This window comes from Columba livia, chromosome 15 (assembly GCF_036013475.1).
Source record: "Columba livia isolate bColLiv1 breed racing homer chromosome 15, bColLiv1.pat.W.v2, whole genome shotgun sequence".
Taxonomy (NCBI): Eukaryota; Metazoa; Chordata; class Aves; order Columbiformes; family Columbidae; genus Columba; species Columba livia.
This window is the reverse complement of record NC_088616.1, coordinates 9072446-9100390: the sequence shown is the minus strand read 5'-3', so window position 1 is coordinate 9100390 and position 27945 is coordinate 9072446. Positions and strand designations below refer to the sequence as shown.

Below are 27945 nucleotides of genomic sequence, written 5' to 3'. Positions count from 1 at the left end.
CGCGGCGCGGAGAGGTGGCAGCAAAGGCCCTGGGACAGCCCGGCCGGGGGTCGCGGGGACCGGTCGCAGCAGCCGGGGGGTTGCAGGGTCGTGGCCCGGGAGGCTGCATGTCCCCCTGCCCCGGCTCCTGGTCCCAAGAGGGTACCCCCAAGCGGCATCTCCGGGCTGAAGCCAACACCATCCCTAGATCATAAAACCAGAAAATGGTTTGAGTTGGAAGAGACCTGTAAAGATCGTCTAGTCCATCCTTCCTGGACATCTTTCACTGGATCAGGTTGTTCAAAGCCCTGTTCAACTTGACCTTGAACACTTCCAGTGGTGGTGCAACCACAACAGGTTCAGAGGGTCTGAACCTGCTGTTAGGACAGGATAAGCCTTAGCATTTTTGTCCCCTGTTCCAGTCCAAGGCTGCCTCTCTGTGCCCACTGATAGTCCAGGGCAATAGGAATCCCACGAGAACAGCTTGTGAGACTTCAGGACTTGTCAAGGCTGAAGTTGAACCCTGATCCCAGCCTGGCCGGGTGCCCACAGCCCAGCCATCCCTAATCTGGGACTGTACACTGCCCATGTTTAATGAGGTATTGTGTACGGATGTGTCTGACTGTGTGTATGCACATGTCGTGGGCTCTGGGTGTCTCGCTCAATGTTTGCATCTGTCTGTTAGCAAGTTTGGGCATCTGGGGCTGTTCCCCTTGCCTGATTAAATATCTCCCTGGGAGCGTGTTTGTGCAGCCATGGATCTTATCACATGTGTCTGTGTCTGCGCACAGAGGTGTTCACAGCTTTGCATGCATGCAGTATTTGCACAGTGCCAGTGAGTCACGCTGGGCTGTTGAAGATGCTCCTTCCACCACTAGGATGTGTTGAGTGATGGGGGACGGGTGGGTGGCCAGCCCGAGGCCAAGGGCTGGGTGAAACAGTGCAGGTCAGGGTGTGTTTCCCCGTGGGTGGTGGGTCAGAGTGGGGACCGACACTGCTTTGGGGCCATTCCCTCTCCCCAAGGGCAGGTGGAACCCGGCCTGGACATGTTCCTGCACTCCGCAGCCATGGGGGTAGGGACAAGGCATCCCTCAGACTTGGATGCAGCCTCAGAGATGACCCCCCCACGTGCAGCAAGATGCTGCTGTGAGGAGTGGGCAGGGACTGCTGGCAGCTGCTGTGGCCCTGGGCAGGGCAGTGCCCTAAGCCTGGCTGCAGCTCCTTTATCCCAAGGGACTCTGTGGTTCAACAGGACCCCCTTGCCCAAACAGATCACAACAAATAAGCCTGTGTGGCAGTCTCTGTCCCCACATCTCTTCCCTCCTGCCCTCCCTGTGTCCACTCAGCTCAGTTCCCATCCCAATAAGCATCGCGCCCGGCTGGGGCCTGTCCCTTCCTCACCGCACTGCCCTCCCTGCAGGGACCCGCGGACCCCATGGGGCATGGGCCCAGCAGGCAGGGCGGGCTGGCAGCAACGGGCAGCAGGAGGATCACAGCCTCCCGCACATGTGCTGTCCAGCCTGTCATCACCTCTGTGAAGCAAAGCTGGTGCTGGCTGGGCACATACCCCCCAGCAATCTCCCTTTGTCATGAAGAGCCAAGCGTGCATGCCGGAAAAATCACCCTGTGGTAGAAACCATCCCCTCTGGAGCATGACACTCCCTCCTCCGCTCAGTGGCCGCAGGGGTGTTTGGCTGCAGATATTTGCCGAGCAATTTGCATTCAATTACAGAAGCCGGAAGGACTGGGAGGATTTTCCTTCTGATTTTCTCTCAACCAAAGCCAACTTGTCCAAATTACAACCTAGGAAGCATCTCATTAGTGGGAAGTGAGGTCTCCAAAACATAGAGGGCATGGAAAACATTCTGCCAGTAGCGCAGGGATGTGTAGCTGGCATGTGAGAGAGTGAGGAACTTATCTGGTCACCATCTTCTCTTGCCTATGTTCATATTCCCCATACACACCCTCTCTCGTGGCACCTAAGGGGAGAGGAGATGGTATTTTGGAGGCTGCCAGCTCATCACATTGCTTCCCCATTCCTGCTTTGGCTCAGGAGGTATTTCATTTTTCTGTGCAGAAGCATAGGCTGTTTTTCTCACCAGTTTCCTTCCTCACCACCTCCTTCTGTCCTTCCTTTCAGGGTGCATGGTGTCACCCAGACCAGGAGAAGGTGCAGGTCTAGTGGCAGAGTCCTGGGGATGGCAGTTACAAGTGTTTAACCACCTTGCTGAAAGCAGGATCCTCATCAGCGCCACTGGGCTCGTCTGTCTCAACACTGTTGGGCCAAGAGGCTGGTGGCCAGGGGACATCCCTCACTTGGGCTCCTGGAGATCTGCTCCCTGGGTGGCTCTCCCAGAGGGACCCATCCCAGAGGGACCTGTGTGGAGCCTGCATGGTCCCCAGACTTGCTGGGCACCTTGTCTAGGGTGGGATACAAACTGGCCCAGGGGTCACGATGTGGGGAAGGGGTGAAGCAGGAGCCCTTCACCACAGGGGCAGAGGCAGAAGAGACCTGGGGACCACCAGCTGTGACTACAGAGGGGTTTTCTGCCAAGGTCTGGGAACAGGAGAGCTCAGGGAAGTGCAGCTGGCAGCTGTGCTTGGGCTTACATGGCTATGAGGCGACTTTTATGCCAATAACCTAATGCCCTTCCAAAAATACTTTCCTGGATAGAGCTTGCAAGCAAACTGCTGAGCCAGCTTCTGCTAGTGCCTGAGTTGGAGGCACAGGTCTGACATCTTCCTCCCGACTGCTGCCCTCAGCGCACACATGCTGCCCAATGTGATGTTTGCTCCTGTGCATGAGTGAGGGCATCCGTGTTTTGATGGGGGGATTGAGAGTGGGGAGCTCGCTCGCTGGGCTGTCTCCTCAACCCAGCAGAGCCCGCGGGTGCTGGCGGGAGCAGTGCCATCGCCCTGGCTCAGGGCCTGCGTGGGGAGGTGTCTGTGCTCCCCTGCCGACTGCACCATCTGCTTCCTGCGCTGCCAGCCAGGCTGGCTCTTCCCGGCTGCTCTCCCTGTCCGGTGCCTCCCAACCCTTCTCAAGCGCTTGATATGTGTGCAGGAGCCTCTGTGTGGGCTCTGCTGGTGTGGTGGAGGTGGCCGCTAGGCACCCCTGGTCCCCTCCCTGCATCATGCCGCCTCTGCCAGCATCTGGGTGACAGCACGCCCTTAAGGAAGTGGCTCTTGCGGCTGTGTCATTGAAAGCCATCTCCTTTCTTCACTCCTCTTGTTGGCAGCTGCAAGGCTGTGGCTTCTATTCCAAGGTTGAATTTGATGAGCTCCAGTTTCCAGGCGGGTGATCTTGCAATGACTTTGTCTGCAAACAAGAATCGCTCCTGCATCCCGCAGGCATTCCCTGGGGGTGGGTCAGGCTGGACACCAGCTCCCTTGAGCACAAGGTGAAGGAAAGGTGGGGATGCAGAAAGCCAAGCTGCCTGCGTCAGCTCAGCAACTCTGTCCCCACACTTCTACCAGCCCCATTGCCAACAGAGCTGCTGGGTTTCTCCCACAGAGTCAGGTTGGCCAGCACCTGCTGTACCATGTGGGTCCCCATGTCTCCAGGACACCCCAGCGTCTCACTTCTGGGTTACCAAGTGCCTGAGCCCCTTGACATCACCAAGGCTGGTTTTGATGTGGAGCTTCTCCTTGCTCCCCATGAGTACCATGTCCCACCAAGGAGGATGAGGAGTTTCCACTGGAGGAAGCTGCTCCTCTCCAGCAGGAGAGATGGGGGAGTGTGGCCTGGCCAAGCAGACATGGGATGCAACTCTCCCCATAGCAGGCTGCCCACCCCATCCCAATGAGCCTCCTGCCCATCTGTGTGGATGAGTTGGGTCATCCTTTTCCTGAACCAGCCCTGCCTGCCCTTTTGGGCGCTGCCTGCCCTTCCTTGCTGCCCATGGAGGGGCTGGTCACTGTTCCCAGCCAGGCAAGGCAAGTTCTTGGTTAGCCCCATCCCATGCAGCTGCTCATGGTGCCACGCCATGTCCCACACCCTGTCCTGGCTTTCCTCTGGGTGGCACCATGGGGACACCCACCCTTCACTCCCCTGGCCTCCGGCAGCCCCAGAACCAGCCAGTTCTGTCCCCCAGAGCTGTCCCTGCTTCCCTCACCCCACTCCTGGGCTGCCATGGGTCTGTGGAGAGACCTGCCTGTGATCCCTTGGGCACTGGGGACAGCATGGGGGGCAGGAACACCCCCCTGGCAGCGTGGGGCCAAGAGGAGCAGTGGGAAGGGGGTCGGGAGACAGGGCAGCCCACCGCCCAGCTCGGCTGCGCCGGCTCCCCTCCCCGGCCTCACCATCCCATTTATTACCCCTCCACCATTCATCGGGCCAGACAGATGCCCCCAAATAAATACCCCCAGACAATAGGGTGGGAGGGGCCAGCAAGGCTCCTCATGAATAAACATGAGGGTCTTTGGACACAGCTTCCTCTCTTTGGAAAATGGGACCGATTGTGCGGCAGGCGTTTAAAATTCAGCCGTGGTCGGGCTGTCTTCCAGTGCCCCCCGAACCGCCGAGGTGCTTCATTTATTTCATAATTTCCCCTCCTCCCCTCTCGGCAGCAGACCTGGCTCTTTTCACGCCTTGTCCTCCCTCTTTCTTTCCTTCTTGCTCCCTTTCTCTATTTTATTTTTTTTTTTATCTTCCTTCCTTTTCCTACTCCTTGTTTCTTTCTCTCCCTGGCTTTTGTGCTGGGGGCCGTGACGAATGGCTCAGAAAAGAGGGTGCTGTGAGAAACTGGAGCTGCCGCTGGCGGAGTGGGTGGTGAGGACTTGGCGCTCGGGGGGCTGGGGGTGGATCTGCCTGCGAACGTCCGGCTGGGGCTCCCGCGCGGTGCTGGGATGGGGAGGTGGTGGGATGAGGTGGGCTCCCCAAGAGCCTTGCTGCCTGGGTGCTTGAAAAGCCAAGGATTGGGTCCCCCTGCCTGTCCCTCTGTCTGTCTCCCTGCCTGGGGGGAGCCAGTCCCCATCCCAGAACTTGCAGTCTCTGGCTCCGCATGGCCGTGGGGAAAGGTCTACCCTGCTGTGTCACCCACTGGTGAAAAGCAGCCCAGGGTTGTCAGAGAACATGAAAACTGGGAGATGCAGAAGGAATAAGGAGGTGCCTGGCCATGCCAGGGCAGCCTAAGTTTTGGTGGGCGGCTCCTTGGCCAGGGCTTGCCGGACCCCTGATCCGCTCCCACTCTGGGGTGGCCCCAGCAATGCTGGTCTTTAGATCCTCTGTGAGTGGCTTGTTGGGATCCTGGACATTGCCAGGGAGCTCCCAACGCCCCCAGGCCCACACATACCACTTTGTTCCAGGGAGAGGATGAAGGGGTAAGGGCAGAGCCAGAGCAGCAGGGAATGGAGGGAGCCCCAGGGCACTGGTGGCCCCGTGGCTCAGCATCCCGGGGGACGTGCTGGCACCCAGGCGTTTCATCAACCATGTGCCGGGATCCCGATGCTGTGCACTCCTGGGAAAGCCAGAGCAGGCCCGTGCCACACACAGAATGGCCCCACAGGTTGTGGCACCCTGTGCTCCGCTTACTGTGCTGCTGGTGGATCAGCAGGAGGGTGCATGGAAAGGCAGTCTCTGATGCTCATCCTGCCTCCAGGGCTCAGCCTGCCAGGACAAGTGGCACCCATGTCCCTGTGGAGCTGCAGACAAGTCCCCAGGAAGCTCTGACATTGTCCCTGTGCTATGAGAAAGCATGCTTGCCCCTTCTTCACCTCCATGATCCTCTGTCTGGAGGCCAGGCAAGGAAAAAGGTTTCTACCCAAGGGCTGGCAAGAAGGATGCTGTGGGTGAGGTGTCTCCTGCCAGACCCTCTCCCCTTGGGGACTGTCTGGCAAGGGAGGTGAGGGCCATGCTGTCAGCAGCAGGTGCTGCTGAGGACAAGGGAACATCATTAGTTGAGGCTGAGGCTGAGGCTGGACGGAGCCTCCATCCAAACCCCTGAGGGCTCTCAGTGCCTGGGAACTTTGGGGATGGCTTCCTCAGCCCACCAGAGTGTAGGGGGCCCTCACCCAGGGCTTGGGGATGACTCTGTGGGATGTGAGTGCTGGTGTGAAGAGCCACCATGCATCGCCCGCTGCCACCTCCTGCCTGGGGACCACTGCCCACTGTCCCGCTGCCCGCTGGCGGGGCTCGGCCGGCCAGCAGCCCGCGGGGGGACGGGGCTGGCAGGCTCCAGCAGCAGGAGGGCTCCTGCATGACAATCCAGTACAATCTGTCCCCCTTCCCGCTGCCCAGCAGTAGGGGAGACGGTTACTGTTTAATCCCATTTGACAGCTCTTTCATCATCTGCCGGCCTCCCTCCAGCTTCCCTGTGGTTCCTCCAAGGCTCCTTTGTGGCCATAATCAAAGCCTGGTGAGTGATGGCTGTTCAGGGGGAGGGAGGGGACAGCCAAACAAGGGTGGCTCGCCTGCCGGGGGCGGGGGTGAGGGAGCACAGCCTTGCTGTAGCCCCAGAGAGTTGCTTGGGATGGGGATGATGGGATCACAGGCTGTGGGTGCCTTGCTGTAAACCTCCTGCAGGTGCAACTGTGGGTGGTGGCTTTGGGAGCTGGACTGGTTGGAGGATCCCCTGTGCTGGGAGCAACACTGGACTGAGCATCTCCAGTGACAGCCAGGTGGCTTCCCAAGGTTAGGCTGGGAGGTGCTGGTGGGGACAGCAGGGCCGGTATCTGAGCAGGGGTCAGGCAGGAGGTCAAGGCTACACCAAAGGTGGTCTCACTGCGGGGCAGAGGGGCAGAGAAGCAGGTCTCCTCCCACAGCCCTCTCCTGTGCACTCGCCAAGCATCCTTTCCGGGACAGGGGGCACGCTGGCTCAGACCACCCTGATGCTGTGGCTCTGCTGCCTTTCGCTCTGCGAGTGCAAGTGTGGCCTTGGAGGAACACGGCTGCTCTCTTCCTGTGCCAGCGAAGGTGGGGAACACTGTCTGGGAGGGATTTTGGTGCAAATCTTGTACGCAGCACATGCTCCTGCCAGCAGAACATGGCTTGCACGTCGGGGTGAGCCTTGCTGTGCCATGGGAGCCTTTGCTGTCCCTTTCAGCAGAGAGCCGAGGACTTGGCCGCTCCCAAACAGGCTGGTTGCAGTCAGGGCAGGCTGGGACAGGTGAAGTGTCCTCCGATGGGTTCCCTGGCTTTGACATGTCTGTGCAATTTGGGAAACCTCACCCCTTGTCTGAAGGCAGGTGTGTAGGTAATGGGCCATCTCTGGAGATTTTTGGCTGGAGGAAAGGAGCCCATCAGTGACCTGTCTGTGGGCGCTCCCACCATCCCCCTGCTCAACTCTGCCTGAACTGAGCTTCAGCCCCAGTGCCTTGGCTTCCCCCAGTGCAGACCGATGCTCAACCATCACCACACCAGTGATGGGGCCACACGGGTCTGCAGGGACCAGAGGGAAATATCCTCCCTCCCGCATTCATGCTTCGGGCAGGGACTCAGGACCCACTGCATCTGCCGGGAAATCATCTCTCCGGGAGGACCTGGCAATGCTCTGCACCGTGACATTTCCTTGTTCAGCAGCAATGCAGCAGGGAACCAAGAGAACATCCCTCCCCCTGCAAATGTGTTTCCGTGGTGCAAGGCAGCTGCCTCTGAGCACCCCCAGCCAGTGGACACCCCAGTGCTCTGGGGAGGGAGCCTGCACATCTTTGGGTTATCACACATATCGTGGCTGGGTGACGACGTTTCCCAAGAACACATGTTCCCTCGTAAACCCGGGCTCTGCTTATCTCAAAGGGCACATCCGACAATTAGCTTATCTGCTGTGAAAGTGAGGAACAGCTTTGGTTATCTGGCTGGCTTCCGCAGGCTTGGGAAAGAAAAAAAGGGGAAAGAGCCCCTGGAAGACCGAGGCACCTCCTCAGCGTCCTATAAATAAAGTGACTACACTCCGAGCGTGCTGCAGACAGACTCCATGTGCTCAGCGTGGGGAGCCAGAGGTGCCCGCTACTTTTAAGGATGCTCTGTGCTTCCTCGTGTGAAACCCTGCCTGTGGCTGCTGCCAGCTTTGCCAAACCATCGCAGTCTGGGAGGCAATTTTTTGCAGGGTGGGTTCCAGAGTCCAGTTGAATTTTGGGGGAAAACTTCAGCTGGAGAGCAGGGCTCTTTCCAAGAATGGGGATAAGGAAAAATAAAGCATTTGTCCTTATTTTGTTTTAAAATTCTGCCTTTGAAGCGATTTGGCAACTAGGGAGGGAAGGGAGGCCGATTCGTCTTGTGTCCCTGGAATATGCTCAAATTTGACCAAGCTAGAACACTTTATTTGGGAAAAAATGCACTTAGCACAAGCTTGGTGCAAACCTCTTCCCTGGGAGCAGCTCCCATCCCAGGGCACAGGTTCACCCCCTCCCAGCTCCTGCCCAAGTGGCCATTCAGTCAAAGGGCCACCTGTGTCCCAGGGGTGCCAAACCCTGCCAGTGGCGCAGGGGCCAGAGGAGCCACAGGAGGGAGCCTGCAGCCAGGTGAGCTCCATCCTCTGCTGGCTATGCCAGGTCCATGCCAGGCTTGATTTTGTTTTGGGTGATTTACACCATTTTTCTCCTGTCCCATAGCAATCCTGCATGAAGCAGAGTAAAGTCTGCGTGTTTAGCCAGCGCTGTGCAGTGTGATTAAGTTGTCCCCTGTGCAATGTCCTTCAACCCCAAGGAGGTTTCTCCTCCCTGCCTGTCCCAGGGCATGGTATCGCCCACTTGGAGAGAAAATTAAGAATTGGTTGAGTTAATTTGCTGCAGATTATTGTTTGAGGAGCCAATAAGCAAAAAAGCTGGTGGAGAGCCCAACTTTGCTCCCTCTTGGAGACTCCTGGAGACTTTCTGGAGCGTGGCTGGTGCCCCGTGTTCTGCTCCAAGAAAGGCAAGGGCTGCCTTTGGAGGGAAGCTTCGGTTGGCTTCCCCCGCTCCTCCCCGATTCCTGCTGTACCCCAAATCTGTACGAAGAAACAAGTATCTTGTTTGCAAGCTAAAAACTAGAAATGATTTATATGTTTATAAGCCCGCTCTGGCTCCATTTATTTTGGCAAAGGAATTGTTTGCATCTTTGCAGAATTCCTTCACCCAAACCACTCATTAGATATGAATTTCAAAACAGCCAGAGGGAGCGGGTGACTCAGGGGAATTAGCAAATGGCTTCCCAAAGCCTTTTACGTCAAGGCCAGCAGCTCGATTCCAGATCTTGATGCCAGTGGCCCAGAAGACATTGTCATCTAATGTTGGGTCAGTGACCGCGAGTCAGCGAGTGCATTTGAGGACATCGGTCTTTGACTCCTAGCTGGCAGGTGCCTTCACCATGAGAAACCTCAGCCAAAGGAGAAGCCAGAAAAGATGGGAAGAGAATTATTCAATCAACAAGGTTTCACTTGGCAAGACAATGTCAGCTATGGGAGCTGACCGAGAAGTGGAGATGTTCCACCACAGCCCTTTCACCCCAACATGGAGATCTAGGGACTTCTGGAAAGGATATTTGAGGAGGGTTGGCCTTGAAGCCTGGCGATTAAGAGCCTGTGACAGCTGGTGCTTCTGCTGTGGGTTTGAAGATCACCTTGATTTTCACCTGGAAGCTATTAAGAAAGTTCTGCATGGAGATGATACCAGCTCGCTCTTTTCTTTTGCAGATAAGAACTGACAAAGTAGCCATCGCATGTGACGATGCCCCATCACCACCTTGTCCTGGTGGAGCTCCTTGACTTGTGCTGGCACTGGGAATGGGAGCAAGGGCTTAGGCTGCTTTGGCTGAGGAGATGTGTGTATGGAGGACATTGCTCTTCTGGTGGCATCGCATGGGCTCTGGGCACTTTCAGTGCCCTCAGGAATGTGTGCTTGGTGTGGGCAAGGGGACAGGTATGTCTTTTGTGGGAGAAGGTCTGTGAGGAGTGGGATCATCTGAGATCTCCCTGGCAGGAGGAGAGCCCTCTCTCCATCCTGGACTAGGCAGCCTGGACTATCAAAGGTGTCCAATTCTCTGAACCTCCATAGGTACCCAGTGATGGTGTCCCCAATTCCCACGTCACCTGTTTTCCCTGGAGGCACAGCTGGAGGTCCATCAGCCAGCATCCCCTGCAGCGGTGGTGTGAGGAGGGTGCTGGACCCTACCCATGTGTCTCTGGGAGCTCGTGGTGCTGCCAAGTTCCTGGTCTCCATCCCCACCCTACCCCAACCTGCCCTGTGCCCCCACCTCAGCACGCTGGCTCGCTCTGAGCCAACCTTGGCTCCTTGTCTCACACATAGAGATGAAAATAAACTCCAGTGAAGGGTCCTTTAACTTTCTCTACTCGAGTGAAAATAAATGTGATTTCCCCACCACCCAGCCCTGTAAATTCCCTGCACTGTGAAATATCTTCCAGATATAGTAAAGAGACGGCTTTCGGCTATTTTTTTTAAACATCTTTAACTGCTGTATATATTTCCAGGGAGACGTAATAAGCGCTACAGCTAATTTATCTGCATGTACTGTAAATATTTTCAGGAGATAGCAGAAAGGATTTCAAACACATGGCTAGGAGGATTGGCACACAGCGTATGCTGGGTGGGAAGGACACCTTTAACCCTTCGTGTGCTTCATCCCTTCCCCTCGCTCCTCTCCGTGTGTCTCTCCCACCCTGCTGCAGCATCTCTCCCCAGCCCATGGCTGTTCCTCCAGCCTGCTGTCCAGCCAGAAGATATTTGGTTTGAACAGGGCTGTGAGGCTTGTTCTTCCACTTGACAGCAAGGTCTTTGCTCTGGGGGCACTGGGAGCTCTGCCAGGATCCACCCTCCTGATCCACCCTGCTGCTGTGCTCGGCCTCTCCATCCCCACTGGCACAGCTGCCTGCTGCTACAAGCACAAGATGAGCTTTGGGAAGAAAAAACACCTACTTGGGCACCTAAGCAAGTGTCTTGTAGCCTCAGAAGCCTCTGGGTTTCAGCAAAGGTTGCAGCCCCATAGAGGGAAACCAGGGCACCCAGTTACTGCTGGGCACCAGGGCTGGCGAAGAGGCTGAGCAGGGCAGGGACAGAGATGCTCACCACAAGCTTTCGTCCTCTGGCTTGCAGTCCTCCATGTCCCCGGGGGTGGTTGGCCCCTCCCAGGTGCTCTGGCACCTGGGATGGAGTCCTGTAGAAGGAGCCTTCACCCCTGGACAGCCCATCCCCAGGTCTCTCAGCTGTGATGGGAGAGACCCTGGGTGATGGAGAACTGGTGCAGCAGAGGGTGGCAGGATGCAAGTGTGGGTGGCTGTTTGTGGAGCAGCCACCTGAAGATGCAGAGATCCCTGCCCATCCTCCATCCAGCCTGGCTCCAGGGGACGCAGGAGCAGGAGGCTGCTGGAACACAGCCCACCATGTACACATGGCCCCAGTTCTAGCACGGTGACTCCCTGCTATGCAACCCACTCATGATCCCGTCCGTAGTGTCATGGCCACTTGGAGACCATGACATTGTTTCGGGAGAACTCTTGCAAGTATGGGTGAGATGGAGGTCCAAGGTCACCTTCACTCTCCCTGTGCCCTCATATCCCCAGGATCTTCCATGGGGGAACAGGAACCTTTCCAAGGGGCAGGTCTGAGGGGGAAGCTGTGGGGTGCTGGGCTGGGGGAAGCAGAGGTCTTTCATCACGCAGCTGATGTCTGGTGTCAGCAGGGAACCGCAAAAAAGCACATTCAATTCAATGCCTGTTATTAAGCAAACCCAGCTCTGTGGCACGAACAGCCTGTCCTGAAACCGCGGGTCACCGCAGCCAGGCCAGTCAGCCTGCTGAGGGGTCTGCCTGCTGGATCGGGGACATTGTGCCCCTTCCCCATCGCCTCTCTCACCTCTGCTGTCAACTTGCCATGAGCTCATTGTGAGCTACAGCCTGCCTGGTGGAGGTGATTTGGCCAAGGTGGCTTTTCCCCTAGGATTGTCCCGCAATAAGCCCACTCCTCCACTCTGGCAGCATCCCCTCATCCTGAACCCACCCAGGGGTCAGGGAACCCTGGCAGTAGCTGAGGCTCCCACAATCCCATCAGCTGGTGCTTCTGGCTCAATGCCGCCAGTCGCTGTGGCGGAGAGGGCAGGTTTGGGGGCTCTGCTGGCATGTGGGAGGGGGGAGGATGCACTAAGGGTCTGTTAGGAAGGAAGGTGGGATTTACACAGCTGTTTGCACCAGGTTTTCAGACACCTCTCTGCCATCTGAGCGCTGGGATCCAGGCTTTTAGTGCAGGCGTGGTGCTGATCCAGATCAAAACCTAGAGGGGTTGTGGTCCCTTCATCCCAGGGCAAAGCATCATCTAAGTCCTAGACAGGACAATTCCTCCCACCAGCTCAGGCTGGACAACCAGCTGAGGTCTCCAGGGCAGGAGAGCTGACCAGCCAACACTGGGAGGGCAGCCCTGGCAGGAAAAGTCCTCCCTGGCAGCAGGGAAGGATGCATCGACTGCATTCTCCTTGTGATCTGCTCCCCAGACTCCTTTCTTCATGATGTAATTTAATGCAGAGTAAGGACACAAGGCACCTATTGGCTTGAAGCCCACCCAAAAAGCCATAAAAGAGAGATAAAAGCATTTAAATGCTAAGTCTGTCTGAAGAGGCAATAAAAGGCAAATGTCTTCCCAGCTTTATGTCTATGCCTTTTTACTTGAGTTATGGAGTTTTTCCTATATTCCCTCATGGTTTGTGACTCTTGAAACTGTTTGGCTGTTGTAAAAGGCCTGCGGAAGCAAACTGCATCCGCTGGGAGCTTGTCTGGTCTGCAAATCCATCCCTCAGCCCAGGCTGGTCCAGCTTGGGATCTACCATGATCTTTGCCCAGTGTCCCACAGGGGAGGGTGGCTTGGGGTGAGCCCTGCTGCCCCAGGGCAGCACCCGCTCAGCTGCAGAAGGCTCAGGGAAGGTTTCACAGCCAGCAAGAGGAAGAGGCGAGCAGAGAAAAAGGGCCCAAATGTTTCCATTCAGCCTCTGGGTATGCAGCAAAATGTTTGGGAGCTGGATCTGCAGAGAGGATCCAGATGGGGGGAACTGCAGCTGCTCCCTGCAAGCAGAGCCTGGGTGTCTTTGGGGATGTGGGGTGGAAGGTCGGCGGGGGGCAGCCCTGGGGCTGGGGGGGCTGTGGGAGTGGGGAGTGTGAGGCAGCCATCCCCACACAGCCAGCGTGTGTGGATCTGGAGCTCATCAGCCCCAGGACAGGATGTGTGTGTGTTTGTTGGGGCAGGGCTATGAAAGCAATTGCGCTCAATAAAACAATGCTTCCACAATGCTTCCCTCCTCCATTTCGTTCGAAAGTGAAGCTGTGAGCCCAAACGTCCTCAGCTGACTCTCCTGGTCCTCCTGCCTCTCCTAGAGGGAGGAATTGATGACGATGTGGGGATGGTGTGGCTGGGCAGGAGACCGTGTGCTGTCACATTGTGCAGTGCTGGTGCCCCCAGTGCTGGTTTCTGGCTGTGGCGCTGGGCAGCTGAGCTGGTCTAAACCCAGGGACTCTCAGGTGCATGCATCCCCCTGAGTCAGGGAGCAAAATTAACCATGCTCCCTGGCATCCCGCATCCCTTTGGTCTTCCCAGGCCAGCTCTTGTTGCAGGAGAAGCAGTGACGAAGTTTGCATCGTGGCAAGGGGAGGGGAATGCTTGGAGCTGGTGTGGATGCGGTGGTGGGTGGTACCAGGGCTAGACAAACAACACGGCCAGGCTGGGTCATGGCAGTGGTGGGGGCAGCCCATCTGAGTGCCCACTTTGCTCCCGGAGAGGGGGCCATCCCTCTGAGAACCTTTTTCTCAGATCATGACTGGGAAGGTCTTGGATAACCAGGTAGGAGGGAGCGGCTGACTGTCGCCATGCTGGGGGCACCCAAGGGCGTCCCTGCTCCCTCCCTGTGGCCGGTGTCCCTGCTGTCCCCTGCCTTCACTTCTGACAGGCAGCAGCTGCCCCAAGAGCAGTGTGTGACCCCTGTGTGGGGACAGCCTGGCCTTGCCCAGAGCACCCCGGGAAGGGCACGTGTGTCCCAGCAGGTCCCCCCACAGCCTGGGCTGCTGCCAGCAGTGCAGCGTCCCTCCCCGGTGCCATGGTGTGCTCCTGCACCCTCAGCCACATTTCATTTGCTTTTCTGCAGCACTTTTTTGTGTGCCCATTCCAGAAACCTTTCAGGCTCCAGGTCCAACTTCAGCTTCAACCAGTGACTTTGTGTCCTCTCCCTGCTCCACAACTGGTCTCCCCTGGGATGCCCAACTTGTCAAGCCCTCTATGACCTCTCATACTCAGTGCCAGTTTGCTACAAACCCAATGAGGGAAGAGATTTGGGGGTGCTGAGGTGGGGAGGGATGTGGGGGAGTAGAATTTGGCATGTCCTTAAATGTCTCTAAAAATATATATATTCTTGCCTGTAAAAAAATTAGTAATTTTAAACCACAGGCAAATGCTTCGCATTCCTGAGCAATGCTGCCCTCTGTTTACTGCCCTTATTGTTCTCAATGAGCTGGAACCGTGGAAATGAATATTCACCCCAACCCCATCCTTCGTCCTGAGAAAGAAAGGAAGAAAGAAAGAAAAGAGGAAAAAGAACCAAAACTGCTGAAGGAAAACAGAGTCAGTCTCCCCATGATTGACTGAAAGAATAACATGGGACCGTGGAAATAGAGCTGCCAGGGCGCAGCAATTGATTTAAAGTGGGATCTGAATGCCGTCACCGCCGTGGTGTGCAGGGCTCACCCCGCTGGGGGTTGCTGCTGGGGTCCCCCCGCTGTCTCTCCAGTAGGAGTGGAGATGTTGGCCATGGGGTGGGGAGCTCAGACTCTTGGGGACTGCTGGCAAAGGGCAGAAGGATTTAAAGCTCAGCCCTGGGGCTTCCTCTGCTTAGGTTATCTCAGGCTGAGGCATTGCTGCAGACCACACAGGCACACGCCGAAATAATTTTTACTGGTTCCGCAATATAACGGGCAGCACATGGGGCCGGGAGCCGTGCTGTGCTGACAGGCTGCCCCGGCACGCCAGCACGCTGCGGGGCGGTGGGTGTGCTGGGCTGCGGGGGGACATGCATCAGGCTACAGGAGGGACATGCGTTAGAGATATGCATCGGGCTGCAGGAGGACATGCATTACGGAGACATGCACAGGGCTGCAGGGTGGATGTGTGTCAGCCTGCAGGAGGGTGTGCATTAGGAGGATGTGCATTGGGCTTCAGGTAAACATGCATCAGCTGCAGGGGCATCTGCATCTGGGGGACATGCATTGGCTGCAGGAGGGTGTACACTGGCACTTCCAACCTTGTCCTCCATCTGACCAAGTGCTTACAGGCTGCTGGAGGCCAGGGAGCAGAGCCCCTGCCTGGAAAAGGACTCCAAACCCCATCCCTTGGTTTTTGCTCCCCAAGTCATGAAACCATTGTCTGAGAGTGGGGAGGAGCAGAGAAACGAGCCCAGCTTGGGGCTTTGCAGCAGACAGCACTATGACCCACAGGACTTGGTTTCTGAAACAGATACAGGGATGGCAGGGAGAGGATATTTATGCTGAGACCCATCCTCCTTGGCTTTGGGGATTGCTCTGGAGGCAGCACTGGGTGGGGAGACCCAGCTGCCCTGCACCAGGGGTGAAGGCAGCTGCTGCTGGCAGGGCGAAGTCCCTGTCCCTGCTGTGCTCCCTCAGTTAATCATCACGTTAGGTAATTGCACGAGTGGCCGAGCGGGCAGCCCGCGAGGACTTGCCTGCAGGTGTGGGGCGAGCTGGAGGCCCGGCGGGCTGTGGACGGGTGCAGAAAGCTTTTAACTGGAATAGGGTTACAGCCAGGCAGCCCAGCAATGCCAGGGATGCGAGGAATCCCCTACCTGCTTCAAAAGGACGCTTTCTTTATCGGCTAATTAAAAAAAGGGCAGTGGTGGGGGGGACTGGTGTGCACCTGTGCCTGCAAACAGCCAGCCAAGAAAGGGGGAGAGAGGGACCGAGCTGGGAGCGGGAGTGGGAAGGGGATGGAGTGAAGGGACTGCAATGCAGAGCGGTGGCAAAAGAGGACGGACTGGGATTGGTCAGCACCCCGCGGCACCGCGGCTGTTGTGCCCGGCAGCCCTGGCCTGGTACCCACCGTGGCGGTGCAGGGGAGAGGCTGTGGTCAGGCTGTGCAACGGAATCCCTCTGCCTGCCACGTCCCAAGGGAGACACCCTGGCTAGAAAGCACCTCCATGGTCGATTTACTGGCAAGGTTTAATATTAATCCATAGGGATGTGTCCTAGCTGGGTAGTCTGGTGTGAGCCATATGCACCGTCACGGCTCCACAGCAGTGCCATGGCCAAGTTTCACGCTGCTCGGCTCTTACTCTTCCTTTCCTCTTCTTCAGTTGTTATTATTAAATGGGAAGAGTGTTTTAAAATCCTGGTTTCGGTCACAATGCTTCCTGCAGTGAATCAACCTCAGCAGCATTGATGCAGGCAAAATTTCCAGTAGGAAAGAGGAAATTATTCTTGGGGCTGGTGGGGGTGAGCCCCAAATTGGGGATTTGTGTCTCAAGGCTGGTTTCCCATCTGGCTCTTCTGATGTTCCGTGAAAGCAGAGCTGGGTCGCAGCATCTCCCACCCTTCCCACAGGACACGTGGGGATGGAGCACCCCTGACCTCTCCATCCCTCTGTTAACTCTGGTTGAAATTGGCTGGTGGCTTTGAAAGTTATAGAGCTGGACAGAGAGACATACCCACACATACCATGATCGCAGAAACCTTGTTTGCTTTGGAAACCAAGCCAAAAAAAGAAAGGAAAAAAAAAAAAAAAGGATGAAACGTAGTGGAAACGAGCCATTTGTAAGCTGTTAGAGCAGTTTGGACACAGAGGCCAGCACTGATTTAATGAGATCATTTCACACCTTTAATTAAATAGGTGCGACTGTGCAGGGAGGGGCTGTGGGCCCTGGGACACCCCGTGGGTTTGCAGGATGGAGGACCCCAAGGAATGGAGGAGCCTGGTGAAGGAGCAGGGCTGGTCATGACGGCTCCAGCTCTGGGGAAAAGGATGGAGCCGCCACCCAGTGTATGGAACAAACCCCGGAGGGGTTTCATGTGTAGGGGACTGTTGCATCTCGCCTCCACACTGTCATGTTGCAGGGACAGACACCCTCCAGCAAGGGCATGGGATCCCCAGCTCCCAGGGAGATGCTGGTGTCACCTTGCTGAGGCCAGGGTGGGACATTTCCCCCACCCCAAGCTTCAGTTTCCCCAGCTGTGGGGCACAGGTTGGGACCCCCGAGGGGTGCTGGGAAGCAGCAGATGGAGGAGCTTCAGCCTGGTGGCTGACCTGGGGGTGCTAGTGAGCAAACACAAGCAATAGCCAAAATCCAGCTGGACAGGGAGCCTGGTTCTTCTTATAAACCTCCCCCCAACCCCTGAAAATGGAGCTTGCGTTTCCTGGGGGGTGCCGAAGGTTCTGCTGCCCCCCACCCTGCAGGGATGTTGTCAGTGGGGCTGGGTGCTGTCCTGCTGACACCAGCAGTGGTGATGGACATGACCTGCTGGTGACAGTGCCCAGGGTGGGTCCCCGGGTGCTCACCCCCATGGGTCACATCCTGCACCATGGCCCAGCCCCAGCCTCTGTCCACCCCTCGCAGGGCCTGACAATGGGGACACAGGGTGGATGCTGAGGCAGCAGCGTGTGTTAGGGAGTGCCTGGGTTTGGGAAAGCTCCTGGAGCCCCTCAGCAGCCCCCTCCTTTCTCCCTGCAGAAGACAGGCCTTGGTGCAGCCCCCCGAGCCCGGGACAGCTGCAGCCGGGTGCATCCGCTGCTGCACTCTGGCCCTGCTCCCGGCCAGCCCGGCCCTGCCAGCAGATGGGAAAGGCACAGTCCTCTGGGGACGGGGGGTGGGAGGAGGACAGGGACGGGGACAGCTATACCTTGAGCTTCACATGCCTTGCTCTACAGCTTTTGGCTCAGCCTCACCTCCCCTCCCCACCTGGCAGCCGGGCTTTGTGTGGACCTGTGCCAGGAGAAAACAAATGCCCTTCCAGCCCCTCAAAGGGCGCAGCGGGGTGGGAGGGTGGAGGAACAGGGGCTGTGGGGGAGATGAGGACCCCCCTAAGGCCCTCCCATGGGCAGGAGAGGACTCCTCCATCGCTGCTGCGGAAGGTCCTGGCACAGGGTGGAAGCGCAACCCTGGCCATGGGGGGACTAAAGGCCCCCTTCACCCCATTGCACCCTAAAGATGTACACAGGGGGCCCCCTCTCCTTTGTCCCCTTTTTGCAGGAGCAGGAGTGGTGGGAAGTGCTGCTCAGCCTTGGCAGCAGCATCGCAGCGTCATCGCAGGGACATATGGTCCCGGCCCCGCTGCAGCCCTGTGGGGAGCTGCGGTATGGCTGGGGCGGGAGCTGCATGGCGAGGGGGGAGCAGCGCAGAGCCCCAGCCTCGGCGGGCTGGGATCGTGGTGGGAACAGGCTTTTGCAGGATTGAACCCTGCACCTCGGTCTGGTTTGCAGAGCTGTGCTGTGCTGGCTGCTCCCAGCCCAGGTCCCCAGGGACAAGCAGGTCTCCTGTCCCTCTTCCTTGAAGGGGTTGCCCAGCCTGTGTAATGCTGCCTAGGTCAGTGCTGCACCCCTCCGGACATCTGCCCGGTGCTCCTTGTATGTCCAGGGAAGGGCTTGCAAGGATTGTCCCCATGGCATGATGGACCTGTGCCAGCAGGAGCTGCAGGCAGCTGGGCATCTGCCTGCACCACCTCCCGCTGGGCAGGGTCTGGGATGTGTTTCCAACCTGGAAGACAGATGCTTTTTTAACACCAGAGTTTCTTGCTGAGGCAGTGCAGCTCCCAGCTTCCCAGCACTTCTCTGGCCAGGGGCCTCAGCATGTCCCTGTCACCTGACCCTCATCCCCGTGGCAGGACGAGAGCCAGTTTCCTGTCCCCTGCCAGCTCTCCCATGGGACAACATACTGCGGCTGCCCTGTGCCAGGGACGACATGGTCCCACTGTGAACCTCCACCTCATGGGCAAAACCATGCAAATCTGTCCTGAAAGCCAGCGTGCCAGGTCCATCCTAAAAACACCTGCTTGGATCCTGCAAACGTGGCACATATGTGAGCTGGCCCCTCGAGACCGCCTGGGACCCAGCTGACAGCTTCTGGAAAGCAGAGCTGGTGGCAAGGCCGGTAACACCCTTCCTAAACCATCCCTTTCTGTCCCTCTGCCTCAGCTGATAAATCTTAAAGGAGCATTTCAGGGAGAGGGCTTGGAGCCTGGAAGCTGCTTGAGCAGTTTAAAGCCGTGTACAGAAGTTGGCTGGATTTTCCAGTGTGTGTGCAATGGTTTGCTAAGCTGCTCGTGTCTCCCTGCTCTGCAGTGAGAGCCTGTGGCTCGGCACAATGGAGCTTGGGGTGAAAATACCAGGTTTGGTTAAAACTTCCATCCTCTGAAACCTCAGCATTGGTAGTGGCTTGTGATGCTGCCAGCTGCTCTGCACATCTCCCGCTCAGAACCCGTGTGATGACTTGTGTCCCCACTCAGCACGGTGGCACGGTGGCACTTTCCCCCAGTTCATCACCCTGGGATGCTGCACCCACCACTGCTCCGCCGCTCTCAGTGCTGGCCAGCACGGGCTCCCCCATCCCGCTCCTGCTGCTGCCTGCAACCCAGAGCAGCTGCCTTCATCTCAGGCACCCCCGATACAGCCATGCAGGCACAGCCCTGCTGCCCGTCACAGCACAGGAAGGTGCTCCCCAGCCTGAGACGCAGCTCCATGACGTCTTCAGCTTTTCCAGAAGAGCTGTGAGAAGCTGAGCTGCCCCAGAGGAGAACCCGGGGCGGGTGGTAGAAGGGAGGAGGGGGAGCTTCCCCTCCTAATTTCAATAAACTAAATGAAAGGGGTGGAAAATTGGTATTTCATGCAAAACTTGGCGAAGGTTAAACCACTTCCAGATGCTGTCTCAGAAGGTTTTGCTCCAACCTGATCTGTTGCAGATAAAGTCATAGACGCCCCTGCCAAATATTGTATTTCACGCCAGCAGATTTTCCAAACAGCACCATGATCCAGGTGGCATTTCATGCCATGCTGTTCATAAAGGGAATAGAAAGGACCCAGAAATGTCCCTGCGGCTTCACACCCACCCTGGGATTGCATTGATCATCTCTTGGTATGGGGCAGGTAGTCGGGTGGCCACACAGTGGCAGCCCCATGGGAACCAGGCAGTGGGTGCTGACAACATGAGGGACCCCCTGCCCCTGGCCACCACCGTGGCTGTACTCCCTTGTGTCAGCCCTTTCCAGCAGAACAACCCCTGGCCTCTCCTTCTGCTCCTGGTCTCACCAACTCCCATCCCTGTGGGCTCTGCCCTGCACCCCATCACCCCTGTGGCACCCAGTGTGCACCCAGCAGGTGGTGACACAGGTGTTGCTGTCTCCATAACTGTGGACATGGGAGATCAAAAGCTCCCTTGATCATGGCTCTGGGTGAGGTCCAGGGCCGTGCACCGCAAAGCCCTGCAGCTCAGCCCCACTTACAGCTCATGCTTGACTTGACATCCCCAGGGTGGGCTTGCTACCAACTGTGGCTGATGCACAGGGTGATTTTAAGTTTGGGCAAACTGAGGCAGGGCCACGCCAAGCCTGGGAGAGGAGCTGGCGGCACCTTTCTGGCTGCCACTCTGCTCCGAGCCGGCCTGTGCAAAGGGCACAGGGCTCCCACAGCCGAGCTGCAGCTTTGGCATGGGCCAGCAGCGGGGCCAGCACTGGGTCCGGCACACCTGCCCGGAGCGGGGACATAGCCAGCATTCCTGCCCCCGGAGCCCCCTTCCTGCCCCCCCGCCGGGCCCTGCGCCCCCGCTGCATTTCGGTCTCCGCTTGTTTTCTTAGCAGGCGGGTCCTGCACTCGCCGAGCCCAACAATTTCCTGCCCCGGCGAACACATTCCTCTCCCCATCGCAGGTCCCTCCCGCCGCCTTCCCACCTTGGTGCTGGATGCTGCCGCCTATGCTGTGTCCCCCCTTGTCCTTCCATGTCCCCCCTCTTCCCTCCCACCCCTACCCACCATCACTTCCCCCAGCTGGGAAGCAGAGCAAACCCTGGGGATGTGGGATGCGGAGATTTGTATAACCCTCTCGCAGTTTTGGGCTGCTAAAGGAGGTGATGTCTGTCCCTGTTTGTGGTGTTGCGGGGCTGGCTGAGCCCCCATCGGGAGTTGGTGATCTGGAGCAGGAGCCAGTCCAGCCCCAGCCTGGGCATCAGCTCAGAAACACTGATGGCATTTCTGGTGCCCCTGGAATGTCCCCAGGCTCATGGATGGGAGGTGATTCTGGGGTCCCCTTGCCCCCCAGGAGGGTGAGCCAGCAAGCAGGAGTGGCAGAGTGCTGGGCACCTTCCTGCCCCTGCTCAGACGCACAGCTTGGGTGGGATTTCCACTTCTGCAAGCTGGGAAAACCAAAAAGCCAGCAGAGTAGCAGTGGGACGTCCAGGGTGGCACCGGTGCACCAGTTGCAACACCTCAGGGCGCTGAACCCAGCACCAGTGCAGCTGCTGGAGGGGCTGTGAAGGGAAGCAGTGGGCAGACCCCATGAGGTCTGCCTTGGAGACCACCGCCCCAGCTTGGGGGCGACCACAGCACAGGGGCCAGCTGCTGAGCACTGCGGCCAGCGTGATGTGACGGGGGCATGGGCTTGAGCCAGGGGGACCCCTTTTTCTCAGGCTGGTGCTGCTGGCAAAGGGGGCTGGCCGGGCGGGGGGAGCAGACATGGGGAGCCCGGCATGGGCAAGCCCGCCGGATGTGCCCTTCCCACCCGTCCCCCGTGCACTGCCAGCTCTCCTACACACCCGTGGCCCAAAAAGAGAGAAAAAAAAAACCTGACCCACCCGTCAGGAAACCTCAAATCAGAGCCAATGTTTTTGAAAGATTTTTTTCCCTCCTCTCTCCTTTAACACATCTGCCAATATAATCTGACCTTTTCCAAATAAATAAAGTCCGTGCTCTCCGGCTTTGATCCCGCGCTCCAAATTTTCTATTTACTTAATTGGCCCATCCAAGGTCTGAGCAAGCTGCGGGCCGGCAGCTGCTGCTGCCACATTCCTGGGGGCTTATCGCCACCTGCTCACCTGGTTGTCATTACCACCGCCGCCCCCAGCCCCATGCCCCTGCTGCGGCCAGCTGAGACCCCCGTCCCTGCCCCAGGCTGCCGGTGCTCTGGTCCCCCACTCCCACTGGGTACCCTGACCCACTGCTGTGTGGTGGGGGTGCAGGTGTGGGGACACGCCTTGGGGGTCTCATGGAGGATCTGGCTTGTCTGCTGCCCGTGCTCAGTGCTGTCACCTCACTCCACCCCAGCTCCATCTCTGGAGGGTGGCTTGTTCCAAGGAAGAGGGATCCTCGCACAGTGTGGGGTTTGGACCTGCTAATCCCATCCCTGTTGGGGGTTAGAGGGTCAGAGGCTTCCCCAGGCAGTGTGGGGAGGGATGTTGCTCTAGAAAGAGGACCAGAGCTTGATGTGCTGCTGAGATTCTTCTGTTTCCATACAGATTGTACCCTGGTAACCCTGCCTGGATTAGGGACTGTGACTGTGTCCCGTTCTGCTGCAGACCTCTGCTGAGCAACCAGCACAGCTGACACCTCCTCGTGTCCTCATGTCCTGGGAACCCCAGCATGGGACACGCAGTGCTGGGACCAGCAGAGATGGGAGGACTGTGTGTCCTTCTGCAGCACCGTGTGTGCCATGGAACAGGAAGCTGTTGCACCATGGAGAGATGGAAAGCCCCTGAGGTTGGGTTGCTCCTGTGCTCTTGAAAGATGCCTTTCAGCCATTATATTTTGGTCCAGAAAAAGGAAAGAAGTGCAGGGAAGGCTGCAGGCAGACGCAGGTATATGCCCTGGTCCTGTTTCTTTCCTCCACACACCAGCTAAGGTGGTCCCTGTCCCTGCCCTGACAAGGCAGAAGGTGCTACTTCTGACTGTGGTTCCTCAGCTTCTTTAGGCAATAACCAGAGGATATGAATGGCCTTTGGGACCCTGCAGCTAGCAGGGAGGTGGGGAGAGCAGCACCCCAAGGGACCCCTCTCCGAGCAGGCAAGTTCACCTGGGCACAAGCACTGCTGATGTGACTTGGAGCCTCTCATGGGCAGGTCCTAGATGTCACAGCCCTGTGACACTGTGCAATGCCTGCTGAGGTAACCTCATGGTGATTGGGAAGAATGGCTCAGCTGTCCTTTACATCACCCTTCATTTTCCACTCTCACAAGGGAGGGAGGGACATCTCTATTTAACCTGGTTCAGTGCAATGATGTGGGAAGACAATGGTGGTACTTTGTGCACCCAGGGTAACCTCTGATGTGTGTGTGGCCCTGGATGAGCCCTGAGGAGCCCATCCTCGTACTTGGACATCACTGAGGCATGAGGATAGATTCCAGCTCCCAAAAGACCCATATGGTTGGCCATAAACTGTGAGTTCCTGGAACCCACCATAGTGTGATGTGGGAGATGAAAGCCATCTACAAGGCCCTAGACAGTGCTTTGGTTTAGCTGGTAGCAGTACTGGTCCTTTTCCTTACTGATCCTCAAGATGGTGTGAATGGAGGTAGATGGTCCTGGCCATGGCTCTTCCTCTGGAGCAGGCAAGCCCATGATCTGGGTTGCAGGAAGCTGAAGAGCAGCAGGTTAGAGGAGGCCATGGCTGGGCCCTGGAGTTACAGCACTGGAAACTGAGACCAGAGGTGTAGAAGAGGTGGTCAGGCTGGAACTGATGGACCTAAGCCTTGGCAGGGCATCCAATGTGGGTAAGGAGCTGGCCCAGTGTGGTGGGTGCCACCCACCCAGCACTGCTGCTTGTCCTGGGGTTGCAGTCCTCCTCCCAAGCTGTCTGTTGGGATTTTCCTCTGATTAACTCCCAGTTCTGTTTTTCCATGTCACAACTTGTAATTTAGAAACCACCAGTGGGAAGAAGGAATATTTCATTCCCGAGCATTCCCGGTTGGTGCTGCTGGATTTGCCGGCTCAGTGACGGATGGGCACCATGAGTTGGGGGGCGATGAGCTGTGTCAGGTCACACCCCCAAGAGCAGAGGGTTCTGTGGTGCCACCTGGGGCAGGTGACAAATGTGCTGTGTCCAGTCAGTGACGGACGACACCTCCAGCGGCTGCTGCTCGCTGCTGCAGCGGGGTGTCGCAGTCTGTGGAGCGTGTCCAGCTCAGGATGGACGTCACCCCTCGGCTATGCCCGCTCTCGCTGACATGCTGTCCTTGCTCGCCTGGCCAGCTCTGAAGACAGTATAAATCCTTATAGTCTGTTTACACTGACAGCAATGATTCAGTATAACTGCTCTGTCCAAGAGCTCCTTTCTCTGGGGAAGCGGCCCCAAGACCCCATGCCTGTGCCCTTCCTGCCCCCTGGCAGCTGTCTGCTCAGCTGGGTTCACCCAAGGATTGAGAAAGGCCTTTTATCTGACTTGCTGGGAAAGCCTTGCTGCCAGAGACCCCAGATGGCTTCACCACGCAGACTGTCCTGCTGCAGCCCTATTCCCAGCTCTTTGAAACCTCTTGCAGATGCCTCCTCAGGTGCTGGTTCTACCTCATCCATTGCAGGTAACACCCCTGCAAGCTCACCCAGCCTCTCTATATCCCTCTGCTTGATGAACCAGTTGTTTTCCAAGTGACAAGCTCGGTACATTGATACCTCCTGGTGACACCCATCAAGGTTCCAGATAAAATGCCCCTTCCTCTTAGGGACATCCCAGGGGGATGATGTGGGCAGCACAACCAAAATAGGACAGGGAGGAGGTGAATAGGGGCAGGGAAGGAAGAGAAGGTGGTGTCGGGTGGGATTTCGATGTCTGACATGTTGACGTTTCCCAAGTAGAAGCCAGTCACTCAACATCTGGCCGAGAATATTGCGTCTTGCTTAAGAGCAACTCCAGATGTTCCCAGGACCTTTTTTTCATTATTTTATTTCTTTCTTTCATTCTTTTCTTCTCCCCCCTCCCTCCCAGCCACTCTTGACTCACTAAATCAAGAGAGACAGGCTTTTAACTCTCTGGAAAGAAATAAATGGCTCAATGATGAGATGAAACAAATTCTCTGGAACTGTGTGAGCAGATGTGTGTTGGGGGAGGGAAAGAGGGGAGCAAGGTAAGGGAGATCAAGAAAAAGAGAGAGGCACATGTACGTGGCCATGTCTTTAGCGTGAGGTGCCCCAGCTGGGTACACAGCGTGACGGCCGGAGGGATGTACAGTTTCCACTGAACATGCGGGACTGACAAAAGCAGGACTTAGGACTGGAGAGAAAAAATGGTGATGGACTGGTTCCCGTTTCACTGGGTCAACTGGTGATCTCCTCTCCAGCGTAATTGGGTCCAGTTCTTACCTCCTGGAAGTGGCTCAGAGCTGAGGAGGTCAAAAGAAGGATGAGTCTGGTATGTTGATGACGCTCGTCCGAAGAGGTGATTTATCATCCCTGACGGGAATGGGAGAATGAGCAGCCAAACAGCAAGAAACCCGGGAAAAGAGAAAGTTTGGAAGGAGGAGGGGAGAGGTCAAAGGCGAGAGAGATGAATAAGAGAAAAATGGAGGAGGATGGTAAGAATGTGAAAGGAAGATCCAGAGATACAGAAATGTGGTTTCTCTGTCATGTTTCTTGACGCCTGCTGAAGATCTGTTCTGTGCTGCTCAGCCCTGCAGCACCCATGCCCACCCCGTGCCCACTTTGTGTATCTCTGATGTCCTAGAGCTGCTCCATCTGCAATCTCTTCAGGCAGAGAATCACTAGCACAGTGCCTGTCTCCCATTATCTACGCTATCCCCTCCTGAGCCATCACCTCCAGCTCCATCCATTTGTCAGAGCTGCTTTGACTGGTTTGAACGCTCCCAGCCTCTGGCAACCTCACCCCTTCCCTGGGGGGTTTTGTAGACTCCTTAGATAAAGCCATGGGGCTTAAACCATCTGCTTTCTTCTCTTCTTACATCTGTAAATGTACCCTGACAAATAGCACCATGGGGCTAGTGCAGGAAAAGCTCATTTTGTTGCCTTTCCCTTCCCCATAGAATTAATGAGACAAATTATTGGATGACCGCTGCGGTCAGAACCTGATAGCATCCTGCGGACGACTACCAACAAGCCTGGGAGAGCTTGTCTCAGAGAAACATGCCATGAAGAGGCAATTAGGATGAAAGAACATGACTCTACATCATTTAACCCATGCCAGAAACATGCCACTGGCCCCAGAGCAACTGAGGAGCCAAGAACCTCCACCAGCACTTCTAACTCAGTGCATGGTTCTGACCTGCTCATGCCAACACTTCTGCAGGACACTTCCCATGAGAGTTATCCCAACGCCAACGATTCAACTGTAGGTGAAGCTGATCCTTTGACCTGGTGAAGGCCGAAGCATGGGAAGCAGTTCCAGATACCTGCCTATTTAGCCTACCTCATGGCAATGATGGCAAGGCTCCTGGTTTTAAAAGAGCTGATGCTCAACATTGTCTGATAGCTGTCTTCAAGAGGTCCGAGGGCTGGAGGTGCACATACAGACAGCTCTGTAAAGGAGTTTTCACAGTGCTGTACATTTGAACCTCACGAGAAACTCTCAGAGACCTTTTGTCTGGTAGTAAGAGCCCTTCAGAAAATTATAGAGAAGGTCTCTTGAGTTCTAGAGAAACCACAAGTATCGTGCAGTTAACAGGTGCTGCTAACACAATTCTGCAGAGCAGTTCAGCTCATTCATGAGCAGGAATTAAGTCTGGAGCTGTGTGGCAGGATCAAGATGACACCTCAGGGTCTGCCACTGGCACGGTGTGTGCAGGGGGTGCTGAGGAGAAATAACCTGGCTTTCACACCAGCAGCTGGCACACACTGGCCCTCATCCATCTGTAGCCAGCACCATGCTTGCTGGTCAAGAGCTAGGGTTAGTTAGAAAACTCCCAATCAAACCGGTTTTACCCTCTGAAAACAGCCAGTCTGCCTGCACAGAGCCAGCTGACCGGCCCACTGCTCAGCAGGACCCCCGTGTCTGGAGAGCCTGGGGAGGTTGAGCTCCAGCTCCAGGTGCGCTGGTGGGATCCTTGTCCTGGCTCAGCTGCAGGTGGCCTGCAGCCCCTTTGCGCTCCAGCTCGAGCCGTGGCTGTGAGAGTTTCTAGGCTTCTTGCCTTGGAGCCGGGGTCTTGGCTCTTGGTTCCTGGCTCTGGAGAGCAAGACTGAAAGTCCATCCTGGCTCTCAGGAGGACCTGAGCTTCGAAATTTTCCGAACAAATCACTTGGATTATTTCTAACTGACATTTTTTGGAGGGCTTTTCCTTCTGACAGAAGGGAATGACTTGATTTATTATTTTTTTTTTAAATTCCTTATTCAAATCCCCTGGATGCTTGTAAGAGCATGGAGAGAGGGCCAGTGAGTTTGGCCAGACAAGGTCCACCAGCCCTGCCTGAAGGTGGCAGGAATCGGGGGCTCTGCCTCCTGGCACCTTCTTGCCACCCCAGGGCTTGCAGATTTGCTTGATAGCACCTCTCTGAGTGCCCACAGACATCCCAGAGTCCCCACAGCACCCTGGCACTCGTGGGCTGGGGACCAACATGCCATGAGCCCCGCACTCACAGTCCGCCCTTACAACTGACTGGGATGGAACCACCAGCTCACCCATGAGCAAAATTTAAATTTTTATGCTTTGATACCTTTTGCCTTTCCCTTTTTTCCCTTTCCTTTCAGCTGGGGAAGCCCTGGGAGATTTCCAGTCTGTGTGGGGACAACTGTCCCTTGGACAGGGCATGGAACCATCTCCATGCCACTTCCCATGCCAGGGCACAGACCCCAGTCTATACTGGTGGGTCCTCCCAGGCTGGGCAGGTGCCATGGGAAGGGTACAGGGGAGACAGGGAGGGGTGCAGCAGGCAGGGACCTTGTCCTGGGGAGAGGTGGCAGAATGGTGCTTGCACCGGTGATGGGGAAGGCTTGGGGACAGCTCTGTTGTTGGTGACCTCTGACCATCCCTGTCTCTCCCGTCACCCCCTACTCACCCAAATGCAGGCTTCAAGGGCCTGCAGGGAAGTGAGGGCACATCTGACAGGCTTTGCTAGAGCATCTTTTTTAGGGACACCCCTT

The 27945-nt window shown here is 56.6% G+C and overlaps 1 long non-coding RNA gene across 2 annotated transcripts in view; it reads left to right on the top strand.

Moving 5' to 3' along the window:
- Positions 1-10326, top strand: part of LOC110360972 (uncharacterized) — a 69509-nt gene extending 59183 nt beyond the window's left edge. For both annotated transcript variants that reach the window (XR_010466293.1, XR_010466292.1), the window contains exons 3-4: positions 6257-6335; positions 9588-10326. This is a non-coding gene — a long non-coding RNA (uncharacterized LOC110360972). The remainder of the gene's footprint in view (positions 1-6256; positions 6336-9587) is intronic.
- The last annotated feature ends 17619 nt before the right edge of the window (positions 10327-27945 follow it).